We start from the raw sequence: 18,350 nt of genomic DNA, 5'->3' as shown, positions 1-18,350 counted from the left end.
CAGAGTGCAGAGCTGTCACTTGTAAACACAGAAGCCAGACTTCTGTGTTTACAGGTGATTGTGGTGAGCAGGCACCAAAGGGTCTGAGCCAGAGGTGGTGGAACTGAGTTCCCCCAAGTTCACCCTGAGAAAAAGCCCTGCTGCTAATGGTATGTAAAAGGCAGTGATAAGTGGCGGTTCACACAGGGGCGGCTTCATACCTCAGTACGGCTTGCAAACAACTTTTTTAATAGAAGTCACCCCAAAGTAGTGCAGGAACCTTTTTCCAAGTCGGAGCGACATGAGTCTCTCCTATTAGAACGGTCCCATTGCACTGCATGTAGTGCGACTTGTCAGGCAGCTAAATCACCTGACAGGTCACCCCTGTGTGAACCGGTACTAATAGTTTAGAATGTTTCAAGTTTTGCGAACTTCTTCAAGTTCCTCTGCCATCTCAGCAGGAAGAGGAGGAGGACAAAGATCAGCAGGAGGAAGGATTTGGTTCCTCTGCCTCTTCTGACATGGCACAGGATATGCTATTCCTTGTCAAGTTCAGAAATGCGATTTTCACACTGTTACACCCAAAGGCCCAAAGCACTCACAATGTGACTACTATACATAACTGGGGGGGGCACCAGCCCAATGTTATATTTATAAAGCGAATCACTGTTCAGTTTTAAACACAGCTAAAGGAAAAATGTTTTCATTTACAGTACATGTACAGAGTTACTAAATAGTTTCATTCACAAATTATGCAAAACATGTTACTAGCTGGATCACATAATCTAATGTCTGAGGTTTCTTCAATGATTACAAACCACTTCCAGATCCAACTGTCACTGTGAGCACAAGCCCCCAGACCTATTTCCTACTCCTCAGTGAGATACAACCACCCCTCATAGAGAACTATGGATCATCTGGTGGACAGTGCTTTTCAACTTCATCCCCGAAGTAAGTGTACCTGATACTCCCTAGTGTCCAAACTCTTTGTAGCAAGATACTGATAAACTCTTGCATTACTACATGCGGGTTTAGACTCAACTCTTCCAGGAGAAAGACATTTTGCAGGTGCTGAATCAAAACTATTTAGAGCAATGCCCATCATATCATGGATTGAGATGGAGAACTGCTGCTACCACCGAAGAGTGGAAGGTATGTAATGGGCTGTAAGGTATCAGCCTGCCGTTTGGATGAAAAATGGTCGACTTGACTAAACCTGGATGGAATCCATGAAAGCTCCCCCCCAAATGCCAAGTCTACATATGAGAAGTACTGAGCAGGACGACTAAAAGAGTGGACCTAATACAGGGGGGAAGGGCTCTTATGTTATTTTAAACAATGCTCTTTTTTATTTTCTGAACCCTTAAGTTACCAATGGACTTTTTATCTTGTGGGTCATGAGTAAGGTGACCAGATTTTTAAAATGAAATCCGGGGACATATTTTTTCTTTACTAGCAATGGCAACAATCAGCGACTGTCTGTCGGTCGCCGCCCGCCTCACAGCCTCTCAAGTCTTACTCTTTGGGCCCCGGCTACTACTGGATGGAAAGCGGTGGAAGATCACTCCGCCAGGGAAGGCAAGGAGATAGGCAGGTGGCTGACCAGGATTTGAGCCAAGGCAGAAGAACATGCGAGCGAAGCTGAAGAAATATTCCCTCCGCTCCGACCAGCACATGATCATCAGGGGCACAGATAATGGGAAAAATACAACCACCATATGCTAGTAGACACGGCGGGTGTGTAAAAATAAAAATATTAAAAGCCAGCAGCTACAAATACTGCAGCTGCTGACTTTTAATATTAGCACACTTACCTGTCCTGGAGTCCAGCGCCGTCGGCAGCAGCTGACGAGCCATCGCTCGTCACTCTGCTGCCCCCACGGCCATCCTCAGTGAGGAAACCAGGAAGTGAAGCATTGCGGCTTCACTGCCCGGTTCCCTATGTCACATGCGCAAGTCATGTGCGCCGTGCTCACTGGTCTCCGCTGTGTTCTGGGAGCCGTGTGTTTCCCAGAACACAACAGGGGGGGGGGATGGAATCTGACATCCTGCCCACAGTCTACCACAGACTGTGTGGCCAGAAGTGGGTGCAAATACTTTAGACAGGTATCTGCACCCCCTCCCCCCTGAATGGTGTCAAATGTGACACCAGAGGGGGGAGGGTTCTGATGAGGGTGGAGCTCTGCTTTAATCCTAAGACACTTATGCCTCGTACACACGCTCGGGATTTCCGACGGGAAAAAGTCAGTCGGAACCCCGACGGGAAAAAAAAGAGCTGGTTCTCTTTTTTTGCCAGCCGACTTTGGCAGTTTTCCCGTCGGAAAACCCGGTCGTGTGTATGAGGCATAACCCAGAACAAGTATGCAGACCAGAAAATTTGTGAATTCAGAACTGCTAATGTTCAGGTCAGTGCCTTTGAACCTTTTAAAACAACTGAATCATCATGATAGCCAAACAACTAGCATTTTCAAAAGGCAGCTTAGATATTGTGAGTGTTGGTTCAAAATATGCATGTTTCAGTGTCATACCATCTAAATTTTATTTGATGGAACTATTTCACATTTCAGTTCATACTACTCTGCAGTAAGACTCTGCAAACATAACATGTGGATACTCTATGGTACACTGGCAATGCAACATCCCCCCAGAAGGCAAAAATCATGCTATAACTCTTGTCACTCAGCCAGCATTGTAAGATATGTATAAGTACACTTTATATATGTTTTAAATCACCCCAACGCAAAATGCATTGATGGCTGACTCATGTGAATAAATCATGCACTGACAGGCTTAAGCAGGGCATTCCCCACAAAGTACAATTTCACAAAAAGTTTGCACAGGTGACACAATAGAACACAGCTCTCGTACAAGTTAGGATAGCAGCTTGATTTCACTAATGACAACTTAGTCACCTCTTCCCACATCATTGGGTCCCTGCCATTTCAACTGAAGGTGCTATGTTTTACAAGATATGACCTATTGGACAATCTTCTTTAAAACGTTTGCATAAATGTGCCAAACACTTCAGAGGAGAGGATACTCCAGAGGTCGCACTCCTGCTTGCATATAGATTCAGTCCACACACTTCTGGCATTCCTTGCGCTTTTTTTCACATTACTAAAGAAACCTTGATGAATCTCTGATGAAGCTCTGGTACAATGTTTCTTGTACAATACCAGATCGTACGATTTTTGTTTAATCAATACAGTTTTCCCCTAAAAATGCAATACAAATACAATGCAATACATTACATTACTTCCGAATTTTTATTGTCGTAAGAGAATTTTCGTAACTCTAGTAACCTTTTTATACGGAGACTAGCATGCAAAACAAAATGGACGTTTATTCGTAACTTTAGTAACCGCTTCATTTTCGATATGGAGACTAGCATGCAAAAAAAAAAAATGGACCATCATTCGTCCAAAAGTCTCATCGTGTGTACCAGGCTATAGCAATAATAGGCACTTCCATTTCCATTTTTATTACATTACACTAAAAGCCAAAGAGACTATGGAGATCTTCTGGGGTGTAGAAGCTGCCTGCTCGTAAACCAGATCATTTACATCACCATCAATACTTTAGGATAGCAAAATCAGTGAGATAACCCTATGGGTACAATGCTATTTTTTTTACACTTTCCTCAAAACAGAAACCTTTTACATGGCCAAAAGTTTCTGTCCCTTTCAGAAGGTGTCTGGGATTCCTTGCACTCTGTAAACAGGAGTTTTCACACTCTTGTTACTCCCCATTGCCATGTAAAGTAATACAATTAGAGAGTGTAAACTCCTTCTACTATGCTACTCCTTATAGAGTGTAACATCTCATAGAATTCCACCTGCTAGGGCCTTCAAGAGGAATCAGATTAGTATAAAGCCTGGATACTATGGGCCAGATTCACAGTGGAGATACGACGGCGTATCTGCTGATACGCCGTCGTATCTCTGTTTCTATCTATGCGACTGATTCATAGAATCAGTTACGCATAGACAGCCATAAGATCCGACAGGTGTAATTGTTTTACACTGTCGGATCTTAGGATGCAATACCGCGGCCGCCGATGGGGGGAGTTTGCGTCGTAAACCAGCGTCGGGTATGCAAATTAGGAGTTACGGCGATTCACGATGGATTTTCGCGTTCGCTACGTCGCCGCTAGTCTAGTTTCCCGTCGCAAAGTTAGTCGTCGTTTTAGCTGCCCTAACTTTAGTCAGCAAGTGTATTGCTGTCTAAAGTATGGCCGTCGTTCCCGCGTCGAAATTTAAAAATCAACGTCGTTTGCATAAGCCGTCTGGGAATACGGAATTACGCTATGCGCGTCGCCGTTCGAAAAAAATTACGTCACGGCGCGCAATGCACGATGGGAGTTCGGAAACGGAGCATGCGCGGTAGGTCCGGCGCGGGAGCGCGCCTAATTTAAATGGCACACGCCCATTTAAATTTGCCCGCCTTGCGCCGAAGGCCGCCGGCGTAGGTTTTCATCGCAAGTGCTTGGTGAATCAGGCACTTGCGATGAAAAATTGCGGCGGTGTAACGTATCTACGATACGTTACGCCGCCGCTCTCCTATGTGAATCTGGCCCTAAGCTCTTGCAGGCCTGTTCTGCCTCCCTGGAATCATTTTCCTTTGCAGAAGAAACTGCATTGGCAGCTCACACCATGATCTCAACCACAAAAAGCTCTATATCCTCCAAAGACAAAGGAATCAGACAGTTCATCCAAGGGGAAATATGAAACTTGGAATAGATAAGGCAATCTGTCCCTAAAGCTGGCCTTACAGTAGAATTTCATTCAAAACTCCTTAAAATTCTGTCCAGACCTGCTATATGAATAGAATCACAGATGTATTTAACAGGTTTCTTATCACCATGGTCAAAAAACAAACTTTGATTTGACCCCATTAACCATTAAAAAATTTAAAAAAGTTTGGAAAATAAAAGATTTTGGAACAAAATTCCACTGGGGAGGAATAAAAAATGAACATTGAACCATTTTTAATTCCACTTGAATATAGTAGCAGATTATTATTTCTGACTTAGGCCCCTTTTACGCTGGGGCGGGGGCAGCATCGGCGGTAAAGCGCTGCTATTTTTAGCGGCGCTTTACCGTCAATTTCGCACCGCTATTCGGCCCCTAGCGTGCGGTTTTACCCCCCGCTAGTGAAAGGGTTAAAAACCACAGCAAAGCACGTCTGCAGAGGCACTTTGCCGGCGGTATAGCCGCGGTGCCCCATTGATTTCAATGGGCAGGATCGGCAGAGGAGCAGTATACACACCGTTCCTTCACCACTCCAAAGATGCTGCTAGCAGGACTTTTTTTACCATCCTGCTAGCGCACCACTCCAGTGTGAAAGCCCTTTATGGGACCCTTGGATCACATGGGTTAATAGGAAGCTGACCTATAAGTTTAATGAAATATGTACTTTGTAGTCTAACAAGCTGTGTATTTTTTTCCTTTCTCTTTGCAGTTTATTTTTCCTGATTCTTGTTTGAGATGATATTAGTATTATGTATTTGCTCCTAGTAAAATGCTTTACATATGCCTTTAAATACAATAAAAATGTATTGACCAAAAATAATAATAATCATCATATCACTATAGATTGCAGAATTTCCAAATTTCTTCTGTTCGCACAACAGAACAGATGTGTTAAATAAAAGGCAGTTCTTGATCCAATGAATGCACTGAAAGATCCAAACAGTGCTTGATAAATGGGATGGCAGATAACCAGCTCAGATCAGTGAATATGTAAAGAATGTCACATTCACTGCTTAGTTAATGTGTCCCTATGTCTTCTTGTTTGGCTCCTGCTAGGAGTTGTAGGAGGAAAACCATTCTTGCCTGGTGCGTTCAAGTATTCTTGTACATTTCATCCTAGCTGTCAACAGTTCCAAGTCATACGTGGATATTTCTTTACTACCTTACTAGTTTGTTATTTAATGGTTAATTAAGGTAGATTGTTGAAAGAATTGGACAGAATACACACAAAGTTCTGCAAGGAAAATGCGCTTTCACAATGCTTGTTTCTACAATACCATAGTCCACAAAACTTAATATACCAGAACTGATACAAACGAAGCAGCTATAAAGCAGATTCGAGATATACAAATGACATCTTACTTAAGAATATACAGATACCCAGCGATATTATCTGGAAATAGAATACATTCATATATGCTTCTTTTTTTTTTTTTCAATCAGCACAATAGAACACATAAGAACAATTATGGTAAGTTTGCAAAAACAAAAAATATTTAACTACAGGATGAGAGTCTGCAAATGTTAAAGATCAACTCCAGCCATAAGTGCTTCTATGTTTTGTCTAGAGTGGAGAATAGCTAGAACCTTGTTCTGGTTTTTGTTCTTGTAAATGCCATCATTAATAGAGATTTTCCATTACTCTCTGTTAACTGTAACACTCTAACATAAAGGTATTAGAAGAATAGTTTCCCTAGTGGGGACACAGACAGTAATGAAAACCCAGAAAGCAGATTCATTCTTTCCCCACTATACAAAAAACGGTGGGAAAACAATGGAACTGAAATAAAAACGACATATGTACTAACAAAAAAAAATCGAAAAAACAAAAGTGTTTTGGCTTGAGTTGGACTATAAAAATATCCAACCATTTTATATGTAGTTATAAAACGCTACATAGTTATAAATAGTATAAAAAGTGCATAGGGTTCTTTCACACGGATGGCCATATGGTGGTAAAAATACTTGGTTCAGCCCTGGTTTTACTACTCCCTGACTGCCCAAGTAATGCCCCGTACACACAAGCAGCTTTCCTGTTGGAAAAAGACTGATGAGAGCCTTTGTTCGGGAATACCAACCGTGTGTATTCTCCATCAGACTTTTTCCCGTCAGGAAAAAATCTGATCGGAATTTCCGATCGTGTGTACAAATCCCAACATGCAAAATCCCGACGCTTGCTCGGAAAGAAATCGACGCATGCTCAGAAGCATAGAACTTAATTTTCTCGGCTTGTCGTAGTCTTTTATGTCACTGCGTTCTTGGCAGTCAAAAGTTCACTGAACTTTTGTGTGACTGTGTGTATGCAAGGCAGGCTTGAGCGGAATTCCGTTGGGAAAACCATCAGTTTTCTTTCCAGCGGGAAAACCGCTCGTGTGTACGGGGCATAAGTCTGCTTATAGGGGAAACACACACTCAGAGCTCAGGGACATAGATGCAATTGCCAATACACATGGAAGATCATAGTTCTACGCCAAATGTCTGTTAAGAATAATGAGAGGAGGAACTGCCATTGAAGTACGAGAAAAACATATTTATTTGGACATAAGGATAGACTTAAAGACATAAAGCTTGACATGCAAATCCAATTGCCGACTTACGGACTGTGACAGTGGATCAACTGCTCCTCATGTAAAAAAAAAGCTTTTGGTTAAATTCTACCAATGCAGCCAGACAGAGCTTTGCTTCACAGCAGTGGCAATTTTAACTACGCTTGCAGAGTTTGATAGGCTGCACTGCCTGTCAAACATGCCCATTAAGGTCAATAGGAGCATGCTGCAACTGTGAGTCAAATGCCTAGCTTGCAATTGCAGTGCAGTATTTTTTTTTTTTTTTCAAATGTTTTTTATTGTATTTTTCAAAGATACACAATAAAGCACAAATAAGAGTCATAACAATACAACAGTTTCTTAGTCATACTATGTGTTCAACAGTGTGCCTGGGTAGGCTTCAAATTATCATTTTACTAAACAGTAACCATATAGGGCCTTAGTCCAGTTGGATAGTGGTCAGATGCTTAAACAAGTAACTAGCAATCCCTGTTTACCCCAACGGGATCATGCTGTAAACAAGGGATTATGGCTCATTATCTTATATTATTTAATAAAATCAAAATTAACATAAAGGGGTATCAAGGGAAGGAGGGGAGGGGAAGGTGAGTAGGAAGTTATCTTTTACATCCGGTCTAGTTTAGGAGTGTAGTCGTTCAGGAACACACTTAATAATTATTAAAATTCTTCAGAAAATTTGAGGCCCTAGGATGAGTAATCCATTCATTCCAATTTTTAATGAATTTACTTATGGTTCCTTTCCTATGTGCTAACATTAGCTCATAGTGAGCCTGAGTATTGAGTCTCTGGACAACATCAGATAAGTTAGGTGCTAAGGTAGATTTCCATAGTTTTGTTATGGTGAGTCTCGCTGCTGTAAGGAAGTTGGCAACTATAGTTCTAAATTGAGGAGGATAGACATCTAGATTTAAACCTAGTAGGGCTAATTCAGGTGTGAGTATTTTTAGATTACCAGTGAAGGATGCGATAAAGGAGGATACATTATTCCAGAAGCTAGATAAGGTTTTACAATCCCAGAGGGTATGTAACAAATTGCCAGTGTGGGATTCACATCTCCAGCATATGGGGGAGGAGCTAGGGAATATTTTGGATAGTCTGTAAGGGGTCAAATACCAGCGGTTTAGTATTTTCTGGGCGTTCTCCCAATGTTCTACACATGCAGAAGAAGAACTGTTAATATGGATGGCTTTTTGCCATTCTTCCCACATAAAAGTTTGTGATAGATCCTTCTCCCATTTAATCATATTTAAAGTTTTGGTTTGAATTGGAAAAGATGAAAGTAGTTTATATATATGGGATATGCCTCTCTTCCCACTTATTTTATAGGAAGTGAAGAATTCCCACAGCGCCCTAGGGAGTTCCACACTTTTCTTTGGGTCAAAGTTTTTATTGAACGGTTTGGCTATGAGTTTATTCGTTATTTTATGTATGTCATCGGGTGATAGCTGATCAAAAAAATTGATTCCCTGTTTGGACCAGGGTGTGGTAGTAATTCTTACTTTACAGTAATCGATTACTCCTAGTGGTATTGGCATTAGGACTGGGTTACATGTCGGCTGTAATTTTGTTAGAGCAAACTTCCAGGCTGCCAGAGTAGCTCTAATTGTTAGGAAGTTGGGTGTATTAATTTTTGGTAGAGCATAGCAGGCCATGGAAAGGGAAAATAGATCCTTCCCTTTAGACACTTCTCGTTCAATGTTCAACCATAATTTATCATTTGAATATCTGAACCAGTATCTCATTTGATCAAGGAGTGAGGCGAAGTAATATAGGCGTAAATCTGGGAGGTTTAGGCCTCCTTTAGCTTTAACCAATGACATAGTAGATAAAGCAATTCTAGTATTTTAATATGCAATCCCCCTTAAAAAATTATCCACTGCAGAACACTTCATAGGCACTGTTGCCTGTGGAAGCCCTAACTGATTTTGATAAAGGTATTATGATACCCAGGGCATTTTTTCTCATAGAATATGTGCAGGTGCTTCCCCCTTCTCTAAGTCACCCCTCGTCTCCACCCCCACCCACCTCCAACCACTATGCCTTGTCTCCACCCCCATCCACCTCCAACCACTATCCCTTGTCTCCACCCACCTCCAAGCACCATTGGTTGCCTCCACCCCACCCACCTCCAACCACTATTCCTTGTCTCCACCCACCTCCAACCACTATCCCTTGTCTCCACCCCACCCACCTCCAACCACTATTCCTTGTCTCCACCCCACTCACCTTCCACCACTATCCCTTGTCTCCACCTCCAAGCACTATCCCTTGTCTCCACCCTCTTTCCACCTCCAAGCAAATCTCTTGTCTCCACCCCCTACCCACCTTCTAATATGACACCTTGTAGAGAATACCGGACCCAATATCATTTTGTGGTGCTATGTAATTTCTATTAAATTTGTCAATAACAAAAAAAGACAATGGAAAAGATCCTTTGCAACAACAACAGACCCCCCAGCAACAATCGATCCTATCACAACAGTAGCCCCCTCCCAACAACACTACACCCCTCCAGCGACAAAAGATCCCCAGCACCCCTTGCTAGTACATGCATTTAGTGCTGAATGTACCAGAACTGCATACTGTGATTGTGCTGAAAAAAAGCCCCGATGATACCTCTTGTATGTAGCACCATGCACAGGGCTTTGAATACAATAAGGGCAGCTGCAAAATGCTATGGACATCGTAGCAAACTAATCATCAACTGTAAAACCCTAACCTTCCTCCATCATTTGCTATGCACCCTCTTTTGCCCAAAACTAATTTTAGCACTGCTCTTTTTTTTAGCCAAATCTATTTTTAGTGTTGGATAGAGTGGGGGGGGGATGGTTAGAACCCCTGTCTGCTTTTACTGCTATCTGGGGCTCAGAAAGATTTCTCCTCACTTACTTTCATGGTGACAACAATTTCACCAAAGAGGAAGTGAGGGAAAATCCGAATAGCAGTAAAAAAGTTGGCTTGTATACGGAAACTGTGTAACTCTTTCCCTCCTCTCACCAAAAAAATAAAAAATTCACAAGACTGCATCTAAATTGAGGTTTTGTTGAAAATACAAGATTTACAATCAGTACATTTCTTTAGAGAATCAAATGATATCCCACCAAAAATGAATTAGGAAATATACCACCTACGAAAGTAGACCGTCGTTTTTAGAGCATGGGCTGGACACTTCTACGGCAGCATTATACAAGGAATGCCTGAAGGCAAAATGGATATAGTTTTGTCACAGGGTTTATTAAAGTGCCATTGACACTTCTTAGTTACTCGATATCTTTGAAACCTTTTCACCGGTTTTGTTTCGGGAAAGGAACTAACCTGATACTGTGCTCACTCCCTTGGTTATATTCATCATCAGGAATCCTCCTTCCTCCCCATCTAATTTACAAACATCTACTGGACATCCGTTTTGCTGCCCTTTACAATGGGCTTTGTGTAACCGCGCAATTGTTTTAGTCACTTTCCTTAGGGTGAAGCGTGAGCCAGGTAGCAGTTTAGACACTACAGAAATAAAGGTAAAATCTGACAAGTCTGCAGAGAAAACATACTGCAACAGACATGAATGCCTACTGACAAGCAATTCAAGCAGAAGAGAAGAAGAATTGTTGTGGAAACTTTCTTTTATGTCTAGCACATGTATACAATATCATAACCATTGAAGATTGTTATAAAGTGTAAGAAAGAACACTACTTCTCATTCCGGGTCAGAGCCTTGTGATAGACTGTACAAACTGTCAGACTGTCAGATCCCTTGATGCACAATTAGAGCACTTACTATTACATTGATATCAGTAAAGCAAAAAAGCTGTTATATATATATATATATATATATATATATATATATATATATATATATATATATATATATATATATATATATATAAATAAAAAAATTAAGACTTGGCATGCAATGTTCTTATCCAGGCCACATGAGAAAAAATATCAGGTAAAACATATGCAAATGAACAAACAAAATCATTGCAGTTTATGGGCACTGCCTTTATACATACCATAGGATAGGGAATTAAAGCAGTATTAAACTCAAAAGCAAACTTGTATTATATTGCAGCTTACCAACTCTTAGGCCTCGTACACACGACCGAGGATCTCGACGGGCGAAACACATCGTTTTCCTTGTCGAGTTCCTTGTTAGGCTTGTCGAGAAACTCGACAAGCTTGCTTTGCATACACACTGTCAAGACAAAATCTCCTCGTTCTCAAACGCAGTGACTACAACATATAAAATGGCAGGGGAAGTTCGAGTCCACTGGCACAACTCTTGGGGCTGCTTTTGCTAATCTCATGTGTTTGCGTGTTAAGTAAAAGTTTGGTAAGAGAATATTTGCATTTTTTAGTCTGTTACAGCTTGAAAAATGTGTTCTCTCCATTACAAATGCTACTTTTACTCCCGTCTCATACTTTATTCTGAGCAAGCGCGGGTTTCTTAGCATACACACGCTCGAGTTTCTCGTCGAAAACCAGCCCGTCGAGGAACTTGACAAGCCAATTTGAGACTCCCGTCGAGGAAATAGAGAACTTGCTTTTTTTTTGGCTCGTCGAGTTTCTCGACAGTTTCCTTGACGAAAATGTACACACGACGACCAGTTTCCTCGGCAAAAAATATCTCCCAGCAAGTTTCTTGCTGGTTTTTGCCGAGAAACTCGGTCGTGTGTACGAGGCCTCAGGGGGTTATTTACAAAAGGCAAAACCACTTTGCACTACAAGTGCAAACTACAAGTGCAAAGTGCACTTGAAATTGCACTGAAAGTGCACTTGGAAGTGCAGTCGCTGTAAATATGAGGGGGAAGATCTGAAATGAAGGGAAGCTCTGCTGATTTTATTATCCAATCATGTGCAAGCTAAAATGCTGTTTTTTTACTTTCCTTGCATGTCCCCCTCTGATCTACAGCGACTGAACTTCCAAGTGCAATTTCATTGCAATTTCAAGTGCATTTTGAACTTGGAGTTTTAACTTGTAGCACAAAGTGGATTTGATTTAGTAAATAACCCCCTTAGATGTGTTGGCTGTATTCATTTTCTTTTTTTAAAATATCTTTCCTTTCGTTTCTCCTGGTGATCTGGCCTGTAAGAGGGTTGAGACAAACAATTTATCACTGACAGAGGTGCTTACAATGATAAGGATTTATTCATTCATGTAAAGCCTTTATACCAAAAGAAAAAATATATATTTGCTGTAACTTCTTATAAAGTATTAGCAGCAGTTTGGCTTCAGTTTGTTATTCTATCTAAACTTGCTAACACTCTCCTTCCCCCAGACTGACAATGCTGCTGTCTAAATGTGGCCCCTGTGCTCCTTCATACAGAGTGAGAGCACTGTAAGGCTGGGTTCACACTGCCGTATAGAGTGGCTCACAGCAGGAGTCCGGTGCGTCTCCGTTTCCTGTTTCAGGTCCAATTTCGGTTCAAATTTTTGGCTAAATTTGGACCTGAAAACGAACCAAAAGATGCACAGGACTCCTGTGCAATGTGCACCAGAGCCGCTCTGGAGATGTGTGAAGCGGCTCCATAGAGAATGTGGAGGAATAGATAACCCAGCCCCCCTTTTTTTGAAAAGTGGGCTCACAGCAGCCATATTGTCAGTGTGTGTTGTTAGGCAGAGCTGACAATTCTACCTTGGGCGAGGTCCTGTTTTTATTTACTGTATTTATTTAGCCATTGGTATTTTTCCCCCATGGCAGTTCCTGGCTTCCCATATTCTTTGTGTTTACAATAGCTTGCTTATTAGCATTACAAAAGGCCAGAATTGAAAAACAATATTCACCCCCCTAAGACTTTGATGGGGTTCGCTGTAAAGTGTGTCAACTTTGAACTTGGAACATGATTTAAAAAAGATTGCTTCATCCCTACTATTCAGGTGTCCTCTATTACTATACAGCGCTCACAGATCAAATTGGAAACACAATCGGACTGTGTATTGCAAAACAAGCTCAGGAATGTTACTTGCTTACAGTTCATTCAGCGCACATAAATTATCATAAAAGATGTCCAAATCTTTGTCTCTTTAGAAATTCGCTGCGGCTATGGCTTGTTGTGATCATTGGTACTTATGCAGTCCCTCTTCCTGATACCATTGTCAAAATAAATATTCTTGTCTCCCAAACAGATCCAGAGTTCTTGGCATTTAGTCAATGGATACATTGCACGCTCTGTATGTACAAAATCTCAGTGGCTTTCCTTGTTGTCTTACTGATATGCATAGAGCTGGCCAGTAGATGGCGCTTCCAGAAGATATGAGGACCTTGTGCAGACTGCTGTTTTATTTCCTATCAGCAACTGATGATATACCGGTAATAAAAGTAAATATTAGATTTCTTTGTGTTAAGACGTTAGAAAGAAATGCTTGCAGGAATAAAATAAATTTAACTAAATTAAGCGAAGTTCACGTAAGTATGAACAAGCCCGTGAAATGTATTAAAAATGCATTACATTATTTTAGTTTATTTTAATAAAGGAAATTGACAACATTAAATATATTAACCACTTCCTTACCGGGCATTTAAACCCCCTTCCTGCCCAGACCAAATTTTCAGCTTTCAGCGCTGACACATTTTGAATTATAATTGCGCGGTCATACAACACTGTACCTAAATTATATTTTCATAATTTTTTTTTTATTTTTTTTTCCACAAATAGAGCTTTCTTTTGGTGGCATTTGATCACCTCTGCGGTTTTTATTTTTTGCGTTTTAAACAAAAAAAGACAGAAAATTTTGAAAAAGACACAAGGGGCCAGATCCACGTACCCTGGCGCATATTTACGTCGGGCGTAGCGTATCTAAAATACACTACGCCGTCGTAACTTCCTTTTTTTTTTGGAATCCTCAAAGGCGTAGTGTTTCTTTGGCGGCGTAAGGGCGCGCAATTCAAATGGATGTGATGGGGGCGTGTTTTATGTAAATACGTCTTGACCCGACATAAATGACGTTTTTTTTTCAACTGCGCATGCGCTGTCCGTGGGGGTATCCCAGTGCGCATGCTCGAAATTAAACCGGAACAAGCCAATGTTTACGATGGTGACGTCATTCTACGCAAATCCCTATTCGCGAACGACTTACGCAAACGATGTAACATTTTCAAAATTCGAGGCGGGAACGACGGCCATACTTAACATAGGATACGCCTCATATAGCAGGGGTAACTATACACCGGAAGGCAAACGACGTAAAAAAATGCGCCAGACGGACATACTTTCATGGATCGCCGTATCTAGCTAATTTGCATACTCGACGCGGAATTCTACGGAAATGCCACCTAGCGGCCATTGGAAAAATGCACCTACTAAGACGTACGCCTGTCGGATCGAGCCCAGATGCAGTTGTATCTTGTTTTGTAGATACAAAACAAAGATATGACGCGGGAACTTTGAAATTACGCGGCGTATCAATAGATACGCCGGCGTATCAATAGATACACCGGCGTAATTCGTTTGTGGATCTGGCCCAATATTTTTTTACTTTATGTTATAATAAATATCCAAATTTTTGGTAAAAAAATAAAAAAAGAAATTTCCTCAGTTTAGGCCTATACATATTCTTCTACATATTTTTGGTAAAAAAAAAAAAAATCGCAATAAGCGTATATTGATTGGTTTGCGCAAAACTTATAGCGCCTACAAAATAGGGGATAGATTTTTTTTTTAATAGTAATGGCGGCGATCTGCGTTTTTTGTCAGGCCTGCGATATTGCGGCGGTCACATCGGAGTCTTTTTACACTATTTTGGGACCATTCACATTTATACAGCGAACAGTGCTATAAATATGCACTGATAACTATAAATGTGACTGGCAGGGAAGGGGTTAACACTAGGGGGCGAGGAAGGGGTTAAATGTATTCCCTGTGAGTGATTCTTACTGTGGGGGGAGGGGACTGGGGGAGGTGACCGAGCTGTGTCCCTATGTACAAGGGACACACCATCTGTCTCCTCTCCCTGACAGGACGTGGAGCTCTGTGTTTACACACTCAGAGCTCCACGTCCCTACTCCGTCACCGCCGATCATGGGTACCTGGCGGACATTGCGGTGGCCAGGCACACGCATCGGCATCACGTGACACGCCGGGCACAGTTTTTCCCCGCTGCGCGCCCTAGGCACGCGGGGGGAATGTTAACAGCAGGATGTCCAGGGACGTCCACCCGGCAGGTGAGAGCCGCGCTGTGGACGTCTTTCGTGGAGGTTCACCCAAAAACTAAATTTTTAACATTAGATTGAGGCTCATTTTGTGAAGGGGAATCGGATGTTTTTTTTTAAATCGAAGCAGTAATTACCGTTTTAGAGATAGATCTTTTCCGCCGCTTCCGGGTATGGGCTGCGGGACTGGGCGTTCCTATTAGATTGACAGGCTTCCGACGGTCGCATACAGCGCGTCACGACTCCAGTCTCCATTGACGCGATGTATGCGACCGTCGGAAGCCTGTCGGAAGCCTGTCAATCAAATAGGAACGCCCAGTCCCGAAGACCATTCCCGGAAGCGGCGGAGAAGATCTATCTCTAAAGTGGTAAGTACTGCTTCGATTAAAAAAAAAACACCCGATTCCCATTCACAAAATGAGCCTCAATCTAATGTTAAAAATTGTTTTTCGGGTGAACTCCCGCTTTAATACTGTAGTGAATAAATGTATTAGTTGAGCGCTCAGTCTCACTTTTGCAAAAAATGTAATTGTATGTTATGTCTGTTCTTGTGCATTGGCAGTCCATTTAAATTTAACTGGTTGACTTAATGCAAAGTACTTTTACTGTACCAATTTTTCCCACTTTCACAATCCTGTCCTAGGCGAGAATGACTGTGCTTGCCCCACCTCCTCTCCCGCTACCTCCTGGCAGATGTCACATGTCCCATGCAGGACCATTCACAGAGTGCTGCTTGAGCTTGCACATGCTCAGTGTGGAGATGGCTGTGGTTCCTCAGAAAGCCACAGATGGTTCCCGTATCCAACATGGTGATGCCAGGGACCCACAGTAGTAATAAAAACTGGCTGCAAGAAGAAAATGCTGGACTCCAGTCTCCATTGTATTTGTAGTTGTTTACCTAAAAAAACGTAAGTTTCTCTTTAATGGCTCTGTAGTTTATTTTTCATTAAATCATTTCTGCCTCCTTGTAATGTTCTCTGTGAGCTCCCAAACCTCTGTGTTTCCCTTCACATTTCCTTTGTTTGGAGCAAGCAGGGCACATTAGTCAAGGCATGTGCACTGCTCTATACACACTACAATTCCCATAGTCTATCCCAAGAGCCAGCAAGTGAGGGTGGCTGTATTCCTACATACAGTGGTACCATGGAGAACAAATGTAGCCACCCCCTAACAGGAAGTCGGTTCACAGCATCAAAAACAAAGAGATTTGGAGAAGGTTGAGAGCATTAGGTACTTTTAAATTAAGAACATATACTTGAATATATATACCGTATTTATCGGCGTATACCGCACACTTTTTTGCCCTGCAAATCAGGGCAAAATCTTGTGTGCGCGATCTACGCCGATACCCGCTTCCTGCGCTGTGTTTGAACCACTGCGCCGACATATACCGAGCGCAGTACACTCGGGTATAGTCGTGCAGGCTCGGCTCCTCTCGCGGTCACGTCCTGTGCGTCCTGTACGTCCTTTACGTGAGAGGAGCCGAGCCAGATGGACGACGGACGACGGACAGGACGTGATGGACGACGGGCAAGACACCGACGAGGGGCATCCAAACTGTAAGTATTTTTTTATTTTTCAGGAATTTTCCTTCAAGTTCGGGGGTGCGCGCTATACGCCGGGGCGCGTTATAGCAAGATAAATACAGTATTTATATTTTTAACCAGGGTTTGGTGTCAGTTTAACTAAATACACAACAGTGGAAAAGGCTAAATGGGCCCTAAAACATACAGCCCCAGATTTACAAATGTGTTAATTAGGGAAATAAAAATATAAATTCAGGTTAGAAATGGTTGATTTTTTTCAGCTCTATGAACCAGGTAAAGGCACCCAATGCACGATGTATGATGCAAAAACTCTTTTCACTATCACTTCTTTTCACGCCCCCATGCTATGGTAGTGTTCTCTGCAACAACTTTTTTTTATTACAATGCAATATACCACATCCCACCGTACTGCAGCCAATACCACTTAATAAAATTTAACTATGTGATATACCGCCGCCGATAAAAGTGATCTTGTGGCGAATCTGGCGCAGAGACCACTTTTATCGGAAAGCGGACCATCCGCTCTTGAAGAGGATACCTGGGTTATGGAAGCTATCTTCTGCCATAACAACGGTATTCCTCTTCAAAATAGCAACGTAAAAAGACGGTGGGCGGTCAGGAATTGGTTACGTTTTACTTATCGATTGAGGGACAAGATTTACACATATCCAAGACTGATGGTCACTTGCTGGCCGAATGTTTCTGGTGAGCGCAATAGATTATCTCACTTTGGGTAGAGCACCGTTTCTTTGAATATTGGAGCACCATATTTGACAGACACAACGGTGTTGGAGTTTAATTATTGGACTATTTGACACAGCACTTTAATGTTTATTTTTTTGTCACAAATAACAGAATATTTTTCTTTTGGTACTACACCATTTATTAATTTTTATTTATATATTTTTTTCGTGTCATTAATGTTTTTATATTTATGTTTTTTATAATATTTAGTATGTTTTAAATTAAGCACATAACTTTGTTATATTGACAAGGTAGCGCAATTATTTCTCACCTATCCATTGATATTAGTGTCTCACTAATATTAGGAGCTGCGCCTTTTTATAATTAACACTTTATATAGAATATTAGTTGGCACAGTTTCCCTTCTTTTTATTTAATTCTATCTAAAAGATTTTTGAAATCCTCCATGATTATAACATAGCTCTGCTTTGCCACCATTTCTAACTGTGAAGCCTCGTACACACGACCGAGGAACTCGACGGGCAAAGCACATCGTTTTCCTCGTCGAGTTCCTTGTTAGGCTGTCGAGGAACTCGACAAGGCAAGTTTCTCCATTCCCGTCGAGGAAATAGAGAACTTGCTCTTTTTTTGGCTCATCGCGTTTCTCAACAGTTTCCT

The 18,350-nt window shown here is 41.7% G+C and overlaps 1 long non-coding RNA gene across 1 annotated transcript; it reads left to right on the top strand.

Moving 5' to 3' along the window:
* Positions 1–13,132: 13,132 nt before the first annotated feature.
* Positions 13,133–16,433, top strand: LOC120935340. Its single transcript, XR_005748427.1, has 2 exons — positions 13,133–13,463; positions 16,085–16,433. It is a non-coding gene; the product is annotated as an uncharacterized LOC120935340 (long non-coding RNA).
* Positions 16,434–18,350: the final 1,917 nt, after the last annotated feature.

The sequence above is a fragment of the Rana temporaria genome, chromosome 4, assembly GCF_905171775.1.
Source record: "Rana temporaria chromosome 4, aRanTem1.1, whole genome shotgun sequence".
Taxonomy (NCBI): Eukaryota; Metazoa; Chordata; class Amphibia; order Anura; family Ranidae; genus Rana; species Rana temporaria.
Note: the sequence above shows the minus strand (reverse complement) of the source record. Positions and strands in the feature narration are given on the sequence as shown.